This window comes from Cibotium barometz, chromosome 57 (genome assembly GCF_041138505.1).
Source record: "Cibotium barometz isolate CiBa-2024 chromosome 57, ASM4113850v1, whole genome shotgun sequence".
NCBI classification, from domain to species: Eukaryota; Viridiplantae; Streptophyta; class Polypodiopsida; order Cyatheales; family Cibotiaceae; genus Cibotium; species Cibotium barometz.
In genome coordinates this window covers 26,004,734-26,017,026 of record NC_141102.1, presented here as the reverse complement: position 1 = coordinate 26,017,026, position 12,293 = coordinate 26,004,734, and positions in this window count along the sequence as shown.

The following is a 12,293-nucleotide window of genomic DNA, read 5'->3' as shown; positions in this document are numbered from 1 at the left end:
GGGTGATGTACCAGATTCCTAGGCATTTAGATTCAAGAATTCTATGGATGGAAGATATATATATCAAAAAACATTGAAAAGAATATAGATCTCTGACCTTTCTTTTTCTTTTCCATGCTATTGGAGTTGCACTGGTGATTCTTCTGCTCTCTTCCAAACTTGAGCTGTAGCTTAGGTAACCTAGAGATCTGGCAGTGGTAGTAGTCTTCAGGCAGGTTGCAGTCTGGATGGTTGCAGTCTAGATGGAGTGTGTTGGGTAGGAAGGGATCAGAGGGGGAAGGAAAAGGATGATGGGAGGGTGCTGGAAGGGATGAAAGATGGGGAGACAAGAGTGTTTATAGATCTGATTATGAAATCATGATTGGCACAAGTTCCAAGGCAAAAAGTGCCATTTACACATGCCAAGTTTCAAACTCCAAGAGATGTGGGTCCCATCCACACGTGTGAAAAAATGACTCCATTCCACACGTGTGGTATTTATTAGCTGCTTTGTTTGTATTTTGCATTAATCTTTTTCCTCGTGTTTAATCTCTCCTATCTAGGCCCTCCCCTCTCTTGCCTCTCTACCTCCCTACTTTGCACCATCAGCATCCTGACCAGCAGAGCAGTAAAGGTTCATCCCCAGCACAGGGTACTCATCACTAGCACAGCACACCTACACAGTACTGAGTAAGACTCTCTATATCCTTTTCTTCTTGTTTAATAGTATATGAGGATAAGGTACTGAGTGATGTGATGTAGCGTAGATATTAAGATAAATATTATATGCATTCCTTAGGTTTTTCCATTGCAACCACAAGCAGGAAGACTTTTGAATTGGGCTGGTTGAGTGACAGATTGATCACTTCTTGCCTTCCATAGACTCAATCCATCTTGCACCAAGTTGCAAACACAATGAAATGACTGAAGGCATGTTCCAGTATGCTGCCTCATGAATTTGCAGGAAAACGCGAGGAGAAGGCTTTAGGAATTTCAAACAGCCCCAAATCGCGTTTTGTTGCAAATATAAAATTGTTGCTTCATCCACCCCTATCATTGTGATTTTGTGTCTTTCTAAGCCATCCAAGGCTATACACTCCTTGCATAAACACAATCCATATTGTTTTTAGTTGTAAAGATAGAGAAATCACTGTAGGAATGTAATAGCATGTTACTTCAGGTATTTGCAGGAAAACACGAGAGTGAGCTGTTAGGAATTTCAAACTGCCAAAATCGCGTTTTGTTGCAAATTTATAAATGCTGCTTCATCCACCCCTGTCATTGCCTTCTTGTATCATTCCATGTTCTCCATGGCTGTAATCTCTTTCCATTGCTTTGTATGCATCTTGTCAGAGTGATGGCAAGAACCAAGGCAACTGCAAGGAGGGCTGGCAAGGGGCCAAGGCTTGTAGCAGCAGCAGCAGCTGGGGCAGCTAGTGTGCCTCCAAAGGGAAGAGTTGCACATGGCAGGAAGGGAAAGCCAATGAGCCTGCTCCACCAAAAGGCCAAGAGATTGAAACATGGTGCAGGTGTGCTAAAGGAGATCAGGAAGCAACAAAAAGCTATAGGCTTTGCAATCCCCAAGGCACCTTTTCAGAGACTAGTCAGAGAAATATGTGATAGTTGGCACCTTGGTTTCAGGTGGAACAGGACTGCCATTCTTTCCTTACAGGAAATGACAGAGGATTACTTGGAGAAATATTTTGAAGATGCAATGCTGGTAGCAGCCCATGCTCACAGGGTAACTCTGATGTGGCCAAAGACTTCAACACTTTGTCCAGAGTGAGATGGAGGTATGACAAGCTGGTCCATCCTGTGGAATGGCAGGACATCAAAATGAGAGACATATTATTAATTCCCCCTACAAGAAAGTTGAAGGTAGATGAGGTTAAGGTTGTTGAAGTAACCCACTCAATGAGGGAAAGCTGCTTATGAAGAGTCTAAGTGAAGCAGTAAATAAAAGAATCCAAATCTATTATAGATGTGGAGACTATACAGATGGAGCTGCAGATACAGAGAAGGTTGCAGGAGCTAGGCCCTAACATAGTTGTCCATATTGAGGATGAAACTTCAGTGAATAATTTTGACTTGACAAAACCATGCTTGGCAGCATTGGCTCATAAGAATGAGTATTGCTCAGATACTATCATTCTTGCAATGCTCTAGTAAGTGTCTTTTATTTTACATTTGTTTGCAAAACAATCCTTCTTGTACCTCCTTCACACCCTACCCTAATTATTGTTTGGTCCAATGCAGCATGATGAGAAGCTGGCTTAACCACGCTGTACAGCATACAGTTTATATTATTGATCCTGCCATTTTCTTCAAGTTAAGAGATCCAAAGGAAACTCCCATGGATATTTCCAATTGGTTCAGACACTGCGATTTTGATGTTGTCGATATTTTGCTACTTCCATACCATAACAAGTATGTGGGTGACTACTTCTTTTGGGATTTTTCTTCAAGATTGAGAACTCTTGTAGCCTTTGATTTCTTAATGCTTTTTTCCTTACGTAGTGACCACTGGAGCTTTGCTTTTATTGACATCCGACAAAAGCAATGCTTTTTATTCAACTCTCTTAAAAACACACCAGAGAGCTGAAATTGTAAGTGGTGTGTGTGCTATTTTTAACTTTAAACTTCATTATTTTGATTTAATTCACACTAACTGAATTATATGTATTACAGTTGTATTAGAAGGCTTCTAGATGCATTGGATCACTATCCTCCTAATGTCAATCTTTTGGATTCAATAGAGCCATTAGATTTAGAGGTAGAAAGTCATTCCCTCTATTGATGTCTATTTCATGCTATGCCTTTGAACTTATTGAATAATTTTGTTTTGTTTAGATATTAATAGTTTCTAACATAACTTTTCAACTGTACAGACACCACAACAAGATGATTCAAGTAGCTGTGGCTGGAGAGTGCTGATCAGTGCTAAATATATACTTTCAAGCTATTTTGAGATAGGACAGCCAGAGCTTGTAAGAAAAAATAATTTTCATTTAGCTTCAAAATAATTGATATTGGTACAAAGTGTTCTAAATCATCATATCTCATTGCAGATGAGAGAAGATAGCTTCAGCTCGAACTATGTATATAGTTTCAGAACTGATACAATTTGGAAGTTTTTGAAGTATGCCTCCCCCAAACCTATTATACCAGCTAGTGTCGAGTTGGGTGAGAGATCTAAAGTCTGAGAAGGTGTCATACACCTTGATGACACAGATGATGCTGATGTGGTGCCACAGGAACAAGGACCTAGTGCTGATGAGGAGAAGCCACAAGAACAAGGACCTGCTGTGCTGATGTTATTGAGGAGAAGATGGAGCAGCAGCAAACAAATGCTCCAGGGAAAGTAGAGGAGACAATGGAGCAGCACCAAGAGACTGTACACGACAAGATGGAGCAGCAGAAAACAGATTCTCCAAAAAAAGATGATACGATGAGCTTGGACCATGTAGAGCAGCCTCTGGATCAGCCTGTAGATAAATAGAAAATGGTTGTCAAGAATATGTTCTACATATATAATTAAACACTTCTGTATAAAATTTTACTTTATTGAATATAATACCTTTGTTTATGGAGTCTGTGTTATCTCAATTTTCAAATTTTCAATGTCTTTGCATTTTATTGAACTCTCTCTTCTTTTGAGCACTTGCAAAAAAGCAATATAAAACAATAGGGTAAAGTAAACTAATAGCAGTGCTTAATGAGACTAGGATAAGTCAGATGGTGTACCTTCTTATTGTTGTAGATAAATAAAAAGTCCTTTGAAATAGAACCTTCTGTCTCAAACAGAATGTCATTGCGCAATTGAGCTAGGGAGAAACATTGTCTTAATGAGATATTGACTAGCACATCACCATTCTCAACAACATCAATATCAAGAAGTTTATTTTTTGCACCAAAAGAATCTTCATCTTGATCCATTGGGACTAGTTTTGTACCTAGCATTTGACTGCACTTATAATAAAAAGAAAAAATAAAATTTTGTGATGCAACCTTCAGTTGCATAGAAGGCTGGACAACCTCACAAAACACTGAACTACATGTCTTCTTATCCCAACCTTTATCCAAAAATTGTGGCATGCATGCCAGACTTGTTGCTTTAAACATTATTTTTGAAACCTTCACACTGGAAAGGTATTAAACAAGTCTACAAAAACTGTGAGAGGCATGCATAAAGAAATTTTTATTATCCTTATGGCAATATTGGGCCTTAGATCTTTCTGTACTTCTTTGAAAAGCTTGGCCCTATATGCCTCTGTAACACTAAAATGTGGGAGAGGCCAATCCATTGAATTCCATGCCGGAAGGTCTTGTTTTCTTAACACACCATGTGTGTTAGCATTGTCCAGCAACTAATAAAAATGATCAGTAAAAAATATACCCGATTGAGCTAGCTCTGTTGCACATCGACCTTGGTATTGTTGTTCTCCTATCGATCCATGCAAAACATCTATAAATCCCAAAATACAATCGATGTTTTGCCATGTCTCATACGATGAAGGGTATAAATCTGAAATAAAATAACACAAGAATGTCAATAAGCAAAGAAAGAAAGCTTCATCTTAAAAATCCATACACCTCATAAAGAACAAAACCACAATAGAAAAATATACAATCAGGCCTGTGTTGCGGAAGATCATTTGGATAGTCTCTCAAGACAAGTTCTTTATGCATGTACACATGCTGAATCAAAACTTCTTTCACCAATATCTTCCCTCTAGTGATTTTAAAATCTTGTACTCTTGCCTTCCATGATGCCAAGAAAATGTTTTTTGTCTGGGGTCTCTTTCTTTTGATAGGTTGCATGAGCACCCATGCTCCTTTCGAAACACTAAACCATTCCCAAGTTCCTTCGGTTTTGACTGTACTTGAATTCTCTACCGAAGAAATAGAAGAAGCAGGATGACGGGGTAAGGATGTGTGGTATAATTCTACCTTTATAGCATTATCATCCACAGAGCGTCTTCCACAAGAACGGCCATAGTTTTTATTCACCATGGAGACCTTGTGAATCTGTAACAATAGCAAAGTAATGTAAACAAGATAACAAAGTGAAGTTTCATGAAAGAAAAAGTGGGCAGACAGACAGTTGACAAGAAACATCTTACTCTAAGCTAAACAGGATCAAGGGAGCACTTCTGGAAAGGAAGAGGCTGCTCCACAATGAGGCAGTGGTGTAGAATGGTAGACCTTTCGAAGGAAAGGCAGCACAACATTTCAAAGTTCAAAGGAAGGTGGAAGCGGGAAGGCCCTTGTGAGAGAAAATGTCAGACTAGATTCTATCTTCATGTCCAAAGATCTTGTGAGAATAAAAAACCAATCTCCACATTAATGTAGCACGCTTGTACCTACATAAAGTATTGTTTCTTTTATCTATTTTCTCTTATTTTTGTGAATTTCCAACGTTACGTTGGCCCTCTGTTGATTGGTTGAGAGCTTATTTTTCCAAATCGTAAAAGGCCCCAAAATGAGCTCCCTTTTTTCCTAAATGATTCAACCTCAGCCGGTTACATTCATTGAAGTCTAGCTCTACCACATGGTAAAGCTAGAAGAATGCATTCTAGCTCCACCACATGGTAGAGCTAGATTTCAAAGCATTCTGGTCAATACATTTATTAATCTTGCTCTGCCACCTGGTAGAGATAATATCCATCGAAAAACCAGCACTAGAATACTTTGAAGTCTAGCTAGAATGCATTTTTCTAGCTCTACCATGTGGTAGAGCAAGACTAATAAATGTATTGAGAGCTCCAAGATGGAGTAATTGAGATAGAATGCTTTGAGGTTTAGCTTTGCCATGTGGTGGAACTAGAATTGCATTTGAGGTCTAGCTCTACCATGTGGAGCTAGAATCGTAGAGGTAGAAAGCTTTGAGGTCTGGCTCTACCACAGTTACATTCAACCTCAGCCGGTTACATTCATTGAAGTCTAGCTCTACCACATCGTAGAGCTAGAAGAATGCATTCTAGCTCCACCACATGATGGTAGAGCTGGACCTCAAAGCATTCTAGCTCTACGATGTAGTCCAGATAGAATACAGCTCTACCACATGGTAGAGCTAGACCTCAAATGCAATTCTAGCTCCACCACATGGTAGAGCTGGACCTCAAAGCATTCAGCTCTATGATGTGGTCTAGGTAGAATATAGCTCTACCACGTGAGCTAGATCAAATGCAATTGTAGCTCCTTGGTTCTTGTAATGTGAAGTAGGTCTCTTCTTGGAGTAATTGGTTTTGTTGATGTGTATGGAACACAGCTAGATTGATGCATTCTTGGTCTACCACATGGTAGAGCTAGACCTCAAAGCTTTCGACCTCTATGATTCTAGCTCCACCACATAGTAGAGCTAGACCTCACATGCAATTCTAGCTCCACCACATGGTAGAGCTAGACCTCAAAGCATTCTATCTCTACAATGTGGTTTAGGTAGAATACAGCTCTAAACACCATATTGGGGAATATGGGAATTTCCCATAAGTTTGGGACACGTTGTCAAAACTTTGGATTTGCCATAACTTGAACACCATTACTCCAAATTGTGCGCTTTAAAGCTTAATAGATCCCTCTTTTCAAGCGCTTTCCAATGATAGGTCACATGATAGGGTTTTGAGAAACTTATAGACATGTTAATCGGGTCCCACCTTTTTAGTATTACAAAAAAGGGACTTGGGAGATTCCCAAACTCACGAATATGGTGTTTCTACCACAGTCACATTCAACCTCAGCCGGTTACATTCATTGAAGTCTAGCTCTACCACATGGTAGAGCTAGAAGAATGCATTCTATCTCCACCACATGGTGGAGCTGGACCTCAAAGCATTCTAGCTCTACGATGTGGTCTAGGTAGAATACAACTCTACCACGTGGTAGAGCTAGATCAAATGCAATTCTAGCTCCTTGGTTCTTGTCATGTGAAGTAGGTCTTTTCTTGGAGTAATTGGTTTTGTTGATGTGTATGGAACATAGCTAGATTGACGCATTCTTGCTCTACCACATGGCTAGATCGATGCATTCTTGCTCTACCACATGGTAGAGCTAGACCTTAAAGCTTTAGACCTCAAATGCAATTCTATCTCCACCACATGGAAGAGCTAGACCTCAAATGCAATTCTAGCTCCACCACACTTGCTCTCTTATAAATATATGTTTTGAAAAAAATACTTGATTTTGATCTTTTTTTCTTTTATTTTTTTGCAGAAATTTTTGCGAATGGCTAGAATTACGATGGGAGCATCCTTCATTTCAAAGCAGTCTCACATGGTTATTTACTCTGATGAAGTTTTCAAAGGCTGGCTTGAAATCATGGAGAAGCAAAACAAGAAACCAACTGCCACAGTTTTCAGATGTCTTGCTGGGCTAGATGAACAAGAAGTTAAACAAATACAATCAGAAATCGAGTCTGGAAAAATTATTCTTTCAAAGGGTACTAAGGATGTAGATGTAATTGACATGCCAGAGTGTATCAAGCAGCTCAAGCAAGATCAAGATGCATTGCTTGTAGAGTTCAACACTCTGAACAAGGACAAACAATGTCAAGATTGGTCAGAATTGACTATCACCTATAGCATCAATGGGGTTGTATACTCAGTTCTTTTGAAGTTATGTGATGTGTATATAAAGTCAAAGCTACAGGTTGGATCAAAGAAGATTGATTTTCCAGTAGAAGTAAGGCAATATGTGGAGTGGAATATCAGCCTTAGCAAAGAAAGTTCAACCTTGTCCTTGGATCTTCCTTGGTGTATTTATGGTGTGTCTTCCATTCGACAGGAGTTACTACTTGAAGCGCCACCTCAACAATCCAATTTCCATTGGGTTATGTGTTCTGGATAACACTGAAGATTTGGGAAGAAATATGCATTGGGATGTGGAATCATTTTGCAATCTTTTGAACGGCATTATGATCATTACAGCAGTGGATCTTTGCCATCCCAATATGTGTTGCTTACCTTTTCAAATATTACAGATTTTATTCACTTGCAAAATGCTTTAAAAAATTTGAGTGGCATAGCAAAGGAACAGTATAATGGGGCATTGCATTTTCGACATGACAACCGATGCATTGGTGCAATAGAGTTCTTCACATCCTTAGTGTTTTTGAGCAAGGGAGATGCCTTTCAAGGACTAGCAGCTGTTCTTGATCCAGGTACACAAGCGACAATATTGGATACTGGACTTCTTGATGATATAGATAATGAAGATGTTAAAACTATCACAGACATTGAGTTTCTAAGAATCAAGAAGAATCTTTTGATCAAGCAATGTATTCGGACGTATTGCAGAGAAGGCTGCAAGCTTGTTGATCTTTTCAGTAATGGCTATATCGTCGAGCTAGGGCTAGCACTAAATAAGGAAGTGATTTGCCTAGTGGAGAGTATTGAAGATCAAAGAAAGATGGGAACAAGGCTTCTTAACTTTGCAAAGTCAAGAAATGAGCAACCAGTTCTGCCTATTACTAACAATCCAAGGAATACCACGGAAAGATTGAGACATGGTGAAGTTTGTTTAGCTCGAGATTTTTTGGATTTTGAAGACAGTATGTAACTTCTTAATGGGCTTTCCTTGTATCTTCAATACTTTGATTTGGTGATGTTTTGACTTGTTATATCCTTGGTTCATTTTTTAGTAGTATTTAGTTCTTTTGATTTTTTACAATGCTTTTATTATTTTTGTAGCTCTCTCCAAATTGTGGAATCTAGAATCACCAAGTTATGGATCCTAACATGTTCATTGACAAATTCACTTTTTACATAACCAATTGGTGAATTTGGAAAGCCTACTTAGTGGTTGCGCAATGGCCAGCTGGTGAATCTGAAAATCTTGCTTATAAATCTAAGATGATAGAGCTAGAGATCCTCTCATTTACTTCAATCCTACCCTGTGGTAGATCTAGATTTCAATAGGTCTTTATTTTGGTGGAGCTAGCTACCTCTTCAAAGTGGTGGACCAAGAATCCATTAAAGTCTACCTACCTCTTCAAAGTGGTGGAGCTAGGCCAATGCACCCCCCCAAAGATAGTTTTTGTAGAGCATCCATTTAAGTCAAGCTCTACCATATGGTAGAGCTAGGCCAATGCATTTCTAGCTCCACCACATGGTAGAGCTAGTTCAAATCCAATTCTAGCTCCTTGGTTCTTGTCACGCGCGATGAGCTAGAGCCTAGAACCCATTGAAGTCTAGACCTAGAACCTATGGAAGTCTACTGGCTCCACCCATAAAGAAGCTATCTTGATCCCCAACTCAACCACGTGGTAAAGCAAGACTTATAAATTCTTGCTCTACCATATGGAAAATATAAAACATCTAAAATTTTAGGTTTACCATATAGTTGAGTGGTTTTGTGTTTCTCACCTCCACCTACCCTTGGAGCTCAAGGGTGGATCTCTACTTCCAACAAGAGCTCCCTTGCAAACTGGCTCTACCAAACGGTAGAGCTAGAATAATGGGTGTATTTGGAAATCCATTTTAAACCCTCCATTTCTCACCTCCACCTACCCTTGGAGCTCAAGGGTGGATCTCTACTTCCAACAAGAGCTCCCTTGCAAACTGGCTCTACCAAACGGTAGAGCTAGAATAATGGGTGTATTTGGAAATCCATTTTAAACCCTCCAATTCTAGAGTGAGCAAGTAGAATTTATAATTGGTAGCCAAACATGATTTCTTTTTAGATTACACCAATAAACATGTGTTAAGAGTGAGTGTTACAATTGTAAATTCTTTTAGTTTGAAAGATTGTTGAGTCAATGTTACTTTTTTTTTCTTTTAGATCCCGAAATTGAGATAGCAGCACCAAGTGAAGTAGCTACGGAATGCCACAATCAAACTGTGGATGAAAGCTTCTCCCACACATTCAGTGATGTCCATCCAAAAGATTTAAAGACAAATGCTGACAATGAAATTGGGGTACCTAAATCTCCAACAAATGCTGACAATGAAATTGGGGTACCTAAATCTCCAACAAATGAGGCAATGGGTGAGAGTTTCTAGCCCAAAGAAGTACCAACCGACACTATATCTCCAAGAAATCAGTGTTGACAATTGTATTGGACAATGGTCTACTACTGAAACGTTGTCAACAACAACCATCTTCAATACATGAAACTATTCAAATGGATTCAAAACGATCTATTGTACTAAGGCCAGGATGTATCCAATTCTTGAAGATTTTATTAAAAAATATTAAAGTTGGGATCTGGTCAACAGCGACGACAGAGAGTAATGTTCTTCAAATATTGAGAATATTACAAGACAGAGCAGGAGAGATATTGCCTTTTTTGTAGTTTGGGCTCAAGAGGCTTGCGAGAAGGATAAAAGTGGTAAAATAGCTAGACCTGATAATCCAACAGTTCAGGCAATGTTCAAGCCATTGTCAAAAATTCTTCATGTTTTGATTGTGATGCTCGTAGAATGGTTCTTATTGATGATTCTACATACAAGGGATGTGCTTCTCCTGATAATAATTGTATATATCCTGTAAAGTTTGATGCAAAGTTTGATGAAGAAAAAATGGTCGACAATATTCTCATTGATGAGCTGCTCCCTTACTTATTGCAGCTTGATGAGATTGAAGATGTGCATGAGATCATTGGCTCTAATCGCTACGGACAACCTCTAGTATCCAATGAAAATGAATACAGAGGTGTGGTAGATTTTTGGAGAAAGCGCAATTTAAATTGGTCACAGAAAACAATCTACATTGATAGGTTACCACTATCAGAGATTATACAAAAGTTTGTCGACAACCAAGAGGTATTAGGGAGACAATATGAAAACAAAAGAGAAGAGATAATAGAAATTATGGCAAAAGAACGAGTTAGTATTACTAGCATGAGGGGACCACAAGTGATTTCTCTAGCTAGAAAATTGGGTTCTACCACAACGTAGTTGAAGGCAACCAATGCAAGGGCTTTCATAAACAAGGTGTTAAATGAGTACAATCTTCTCCAACGGGATAGAAATAACTAAGGTACTACCCAACATAAATGATAATTATAACCAAATACATGATTTTATACAACAATTTTGTATTCACAATGAAGAAACTTAATTTATGATGGTTTCTTTTGCAGATTTATTTCAAGGATATTGTTCCAAGGAGTATTCACTTAAAGAAGCCATTTTGTCATAAGGATTGTATTTTTTTGGAGGAATTTTATCTTTTTGTAATCATGAATTGACAAGAAATTTTGTCCTATTTTTAAAGTAGTGGCAAATGTATTACTCTTCAGATAATTTTATAAATGTTGAAGTGCACTCTACTATAAGGGGCCTCCTAATTTGAAAATGTATGGAAGCTTGATCTTTGTCTTATGATTTTAATTCCTACATATTTGGACTATGGTAGAGCTAGATCAATGCCTTCTAGATCCACCTCATGGTAGAGCTAGTCTTCAAAGCATTCTAGCTCCACGACATGGTAGAGCTAGACTTGAAAGCGTTCTAGCTCTACCATATGGTAGAGTAGGGTAGAGCTAGATCAATGCATTCTAGCACTTCCACGTCACCACATGGTTGAGTTGGACTTCAAACCATTCTAGTTCTACCATGGGGTCTAGCTAAAATATTTTGATACAGCTCTACCATGTGCTAGAGCTGGACTTCAAATATTATTTCTAATTTTGCCATGGGATCGAGCTAGAATACTTTGGTATAGCTCTATCACATGGTAGAACTAGATTTAAAAATATTCTAGCCCTACCACATGGTTGAGCTAGAACAGTGCATTCTAGCTCTACCACGTGTTTGATCTAGATCAATGCATTCTAATTTCACCACATTCTGATACCTGCTAGCACATTTTGTCGCATCTTTTTATAATCAAATGGAAAGAGTCTTTGCATCTTGGGTCATTTTGTAATGCAACTAAAGTCAACATTTTGGAACAGTATATATAGTTTAATGTTAGCGTGCATAGTCACATTTGTTTTGTAATTATTTAAAATCTATCTTTGCATAAGAGTAGTTGTAACATGCCTTCCCCCACATGCCCACCTTTATCATTAAGCATGCTCATTTTTTTCCAGGTCATGTGATTGATTCTAATTAGCAGAGGCGACTTCTTCATCACACAGCATTAGTACGTCACATGTACAAGAAAATCTAGAGTGTACAAAAACAGTTGGTTCAGCGCCGTCTTGACCATCTACAGGAAATTGATGCAAGGTTGCGCTTTGTGCATCCCTCTGAGGGGGTTATCATACTTACATGGTATTTGTCAGACCCAATATGCGTACCCCTACGCAAAGAGGATGATAGGAGGGCTATTATTCTAAACCTCAATGGTTTGTTGTGCCATGTTGTCGA